Source organism: Hippocampus comes, unplaced genomic scaffold (genome assembly GCF_001891065.2).
Source record: "Hippocampus comes isolate QL1 unplaced genomic scaffold, H_comes_QL1_v1.1 scaffold237, whole genome shotgun sequence".
Taxonomy (NCBI): Eukaryota; Metazoa; Chordata; class Actinopteri; order Syngnathiformes; family Syngnathidae; genus Hippocampus; species Hippocampus comes.
The window spans coordinates 1,475,386-1,480,850 of NW_017806159.1; the positions used below are offsets into that span (position 1 = coordinate 1,475,386).

General features: G+C 40.8%; 1 protein-coding gene across 2 annotated transcripts in view; it reads right to left on the bottom strand.

The window, feature by feature from the left end:
* The window catches only part of bcl9 (BCL9 transcription coactivator), a 35,962-nt gene extending 31,371 nt beyond the window's left edge, over positions 1-4,591 (bottom strand). Inside the window, exon 1 of one of the 2 annotated variants that reach the window (XM_019895429.1) lies at positions 4,416-4,591. The gene's annotated coding sequence lies outside the window, so the exon portion shown is untranslated. Of the gene's footprint in view, positions 1-3,900 lie in introns of both variants that reach the window. The other variant, XM_019895428.1, reaches the window with a different exon arrangement.
* Between the last annotated feature and the right edge of the window lie 874 nt (positions 4,592-5,465).

Genomic DNA, 5,465 nt, shown 5'->3' on the forward strand with positions numbered 1-5,465 from the left:
TATATATATATATTTTTTTTTTTTTTTTGCTAAACAAAGGACTTCGATTTGGATGCTGTGTGACCGGTGCTTGCACATTTGCGTCTATCTATTTGTGATGTTGCCACTTTATATTGGCCGTGTAGTTTCAACATATATTTAATTAGCGGTTGATTGAATTTTATACTTGTGTGACAGTAATGTCAAAAAAAACGAGACGTGAGGTGCATCAGCCAAGTGAGGTTTTTTTGGCCCACTCCTCTGAGCGTTTTATTGTTTTCAATACAATGGTGATTACATGACAATTTAACGTCAAACGTTTTCGCTCAAGTTAAAGGTTTTGCTTTGGAGACAGTCTGGACCCTGGAAAAAATTACAGGGTGTTCCTCGTCTTATGACCGACATCTGTTCCTATGGCAATGTAACCTGAAACACTGCGTAAGTAAAAATTCTTATGCTGCTTGCCAAACTAGTTAACAGTGTGCCGTTCATAACCTCAAAATGTCGTACACTGAACAAGGACCCCCACTGAATTCTAAATACAGTTCATCTCAATGTGAATTTTTTTTTTTTAAGTCAACCAATTCTGACAACGACAACTCTCATGGAATGGGTACCAGTTTATTGCCAACAATGTATGACAGGTCACTATAATGAAAAGACGACAGCGTCAAATTGGAAGAAGAGATAAATAAGAACCTGTGTGCATCACATAAATTAATGATGCAAGCAGACAGCGGTGTTGCTTAGCAATTGAGGGGGCCCTCAGTCTTCAAATAAGAAAGTGTGCCTTGTGTGCATGGAAACCAAGTGCATACACATAGCCATGAAATACTTTCTTCTGAGGCACAAAAAGGGACAAAAGAAACGCTTTCTTAAACATTTCAATTCAACCAAAAGTACCTTTTTATGCCTATAAATGTTACCGGAATGTCACAAGGGAAAATTTCTTGTCTCGTAGATTTGGGTGACTAACATCTCTTAACACTGGAACAACAAGGTGGCATGTTGTGGCTACCGCGATACCTCAAAATCTGAACACCTCAAAAGTTTCAAAAAGAAATTTTGAATATGACCAAATAAAAGCCTCACACACAACAAAATTAAAAACATCAAGCAACGTCTCATAATATCTCATTAGACCTCAGTTCTGCAAGCATCAAAGCATGAACTCAGCACATGTGCGACACTGATTGCCAAAGGAATCACTGGGGTTTGCTTTGGGAAGAATATACACAGTGACTGCTAGCATTAGCTGCTAATTAGCTGCCCACTAACTATCCAGATGCTTTTCTATGCCATCACTTGTATCAAAAGGTTTCACAGTGTGTGTGTGCACGTGCGTGTGTGTGTTTTAACTGAAAAATTATTGCACATGTGACTTTAGGCTCTAACCTGAGAACAGCTTTACTTAGAAGATGGTATTAATGGAGTTACAAAAGCGACTCAGACACAACTACTACTACTACTACTACTACTACCACCAATAAAAATAAAAATAAATCATTATTGATGAAGGTGACACACCCTAGAAATCTAAATTCCATTATCCGTAGGCTATTGGAAGGCAATAAAATGAAACAAGGGCATAAGAACATGTCAATCCACATTCTTTAGTAGTTCAGCCGTGGTTGATGCTAAGCTACCCAACTGGCAATTTTAAAGTTAACCACTACAATAAGCTGAGGAAAAAAGTTCCCTTCACAATAACAGTCATAAAGGTCACACATCGCATTCCTTCATCTGTGTATGCTTTGGAGGGAATCAAAACACCATGGGAAACAATTTATCAACCCAAAGGAGGATGCAATTGTTGCTATTCAAAGTAAACGCTAGTTTGGAGCATGCTTCGCTGTGGGTGAAACAGAAACCATACTTAGCATCTTAACCTCTACAAAAGGCCATAAAATGTTTAGTGACAAAAACTGTTATGTCTCCATCAGTTTAAATTCCCTTTAATATGGATAAGACAGAAAAGTAACCTGTGTATATCCATGTGAAAGCTCGCTCGCAGCATTTAGCTCTTGAGTAACACAGATTTGCCATTTTAACCTCTCCTAAGTTCAGAGCCACTCTTAATGAAAATAACAGCTCAAAATATCAGTCAACACCGTGTAAGTTTGTATTGCAATGCTGTTTGTATCCAAACACATACACTCTAAGAATGTACATTGCTAGCATGACTTATTCATGATGGAGTTTTTGATGTTATCCTTGTTTTCTCTCAAGGAATGTCCAAGACCTTCTTTTTAACTTTCGTTGCTAACCACAGGTAAATAATCCAGCCAACAAAACCGAGGGTGCTGGGTGACCTGTCCGGCTGCAACGTGTGTTTGCCTGCATGTTTAGCTTTGGATGACACACGGTTGCAACTGAAAACTCTCCCTTCAATTTGGTAGGCATGTAAAGACAACAAATAAGGGGAACACTTGTAAGTCTGATAAAACCTAATGAGAAGCGGTGGATAGTGTTTAATTGAATGCTAGCTTTTGCATTTAGCTGTGTGCAACATCGGTCCAGATAGGCTATTTTATCTTCTGGGAAGAGCAAAAAATGTTAGGAATAACAGTCGATATTAGGTCAAAATGGCACACAAAGAACGTGTGTGTGTGTGTGTGTGTGTGTGTGTGTGTGTGTGTGTGTGTGTGTGTGTGTGTGCGCGTGTGTGTGTATGCAATGTGCATTTTACTGCCTGTGTGGTTTTATAAGTTTAAGCAACAAATGAAAAGGGAAACATTTTAAGTGTACGAAAGGTAGAAGAACTGTGGATGGTGACCACCAATTAAAGACAGCTTTAGCATTGAGCTCATAATAATAATAATAGCTGAAAAAAATCATTGCTACACATTATAAATCAGAATTTTAATGCCTGTGTAGGTTAATAAGGCAACACATGACAAAGGGTACTCTTAATAACTTGTGGATAGTGTCCTTTTTCACCCTAACTGGCTTTAGCATGTTTAGTTGTGCCAAGAAGCCCTTACCTGCCCCAACCTGATAAGAGCATCACCTAAAAGGTTACCATTGTGTGACAAAACATAAGCTTTTAACGGTGATTAAAAACTCATGACCAAATTGTTAGACTTTAAAAATTTAACTATTGTCGACTGTGGACACCAGAAAATGTATGCTAGCACTACAAGAACCTGTGGCGCTGGTCCAAAAGAAACAAAGCTGCACACACTTAAGCGTGTTTCAAATCTGTGTGACACAGCACAAAGCCGCACAAAGTTCCTCACAAACGGGCTCCGAACACACACACACACACACACGCACACGCACAGGCACACACGCACACTTACAAACCCCAAACTATAAATAAACTTAAAGCACACATCGGCTACGCATCAGTCGAGAGTCCTCCGCCACCCCCCCTGACTGAATCTCAGCGCCCCACTAGGACAATTCTTGGCGGATACAAAAAAAAAAAGTCAAGCGGATTGCGCTTGAAAAAGTCCAGGAACTTTTTTTTTCCTCCCATCTTTCCCCTGAAAAAAAAAAGTTGTTCCTCTTTGGCCACAGAGCTCCTGCTGTGGTGGTGGTGGGGAGGGGGGTGGTGTTGGAAGGAGGACTTGAGCATTCATGGAGCCTCTCGGCCAGCGCAAACAAAGTCTTCCCCGAAGAGGGAGGCCAGTGGACGGTGAGAACAACGACGTCTCGCCCGGCCGGAAAAGCGACACCAAGGGTGCCTTCATGGTCTCGCCGTGGCTTCATAAAGAGAAAGCCCCCAGTGTGAGGGCCCTTGGTCGGCGGGCGTGCGTTTTTCAAGTTATGCTAGCTCCGTTAACAATGTAACAATTAAAATGAGAAGGCTCAAGGCCTTTATAATCTCCCATCGCCACCGTGTACAAATCACACCAAAGAGCAATTATTATTATTCCTATTATTATTATTTAGAATGAGAACAAAAAAATACAATACCCCACGTCCGCGGGGCTCCAGTGGAATGCACAACACGCGTGGCGGGCATTGTATCCTTTTTTTCCATTTTCACCAACAAGCTCGGGCGGTCCTCCGCTGTCGGCGGCTAAAAAAACAGCATTTCTCCGCGGCTTTTGCGCCATGCCGAGACCATCCTGAATAATCCGCTTTTGTCGCGCTGGTTGCTTGGTGGGAATGGGAGGAGGAGGGGGAAGAGCAAGGGGAGAAAAAAAATGGGGCTTCTGTAACGTGGAAAAGGAGCGCCTCGGTTGTCCGCCACGGCTGTGGACGCGACGCGGGGCTTGGCTAGCCAGCAGCCGAAGAGTCTTCGGGTGGGTGGGGAGGGGGGTTTCGGTCGGGAGGGAGACGGACGGATACCGGAGTGAGCTGTCCCCGGGAGGAGAACCCCGCGTGTGCCCCGTTGCCAGGAGGCGAACTGTGCCTTCTCACTGGCGACACTTCTTTTTCCTTATCCACCTGGATTCGTCAAGGGCCAGCAAAAACATGACACTCACCTGGGACTTTTAAATCCTCCGTCGTTGCACGCCAAAATCACAACATGGTCGCGGCACCATAATAAAATACAAACACGTCTCCCCCCCCTTCACCCGAGTTTTTCCAGTGGTCCTACTCCATTGCTCAGTCAAGATTTCCTGACGTCGCTCTACGAGCACTACCGCCGACAGCTGCACCCCTCTCCGTTGCGCTAAAATGGTTTGCTCCGAATTCTAAGTAGCAATTCTAGGTCAGGTCTGTGTGCCATTGAGGCTGCCGTCGGACAGTGGAGGCATACTCGTGTACACCTTCCTTTAGTTATTATTTAAAACAAACAAACAAACAAAAAAACAGCCAGAACACTACGATAAACAACGAATTCATATTTTAACAGTTAATTTAGAGTTCGGTTGCCTTTTGTCAGTTTTAACAACTTCCAACGTTGGAAACGGGTTAGGACATGACCGTCTCAATGGATGATGGATGGATGACATCACTTTTTAAACGTATATATTACATAATATCCTTTTTTAACAGATTTTTTTTTAATTGCCATATTCGTGCTGCATTTTGGAATGAACTTGAGAGTTATATACCACAAATAAAAAATAAAATATACTACAAATAAAAAAAAAATCACTCTATTCAAATCAAAAGATTAAAAACTGTGTACCATTAGAAATGTGTATATTTTGTTAGGAAAGTTTCATTTCAATAAGTGTATATTCATCAATTCCATTCCATTATTTAAACTAGTTTTGATTGAAATCGATACTTATTTCAGGTATCTTGATATAATAATTCAGAAAAGAAGATTGATATCCATTCAGAAATCTTTAGTGTCACCGATATTCTTGTTTGCAATGTTACTTATTATATCTCACTCCTATCTCACTACTTTATTTGTTTGGTATGTTTTATCTTTTGTTTTACAAATTGTTATTAAGAACTGAGTTAAAAAGTGTATATAAGACATGAAAATTGGATCAACTGGTTTTATATTACCGGTATATATATTGAAAAAGAAAAAAAAACAAACAAAAATATTATTTATTTACATCCTATGATAA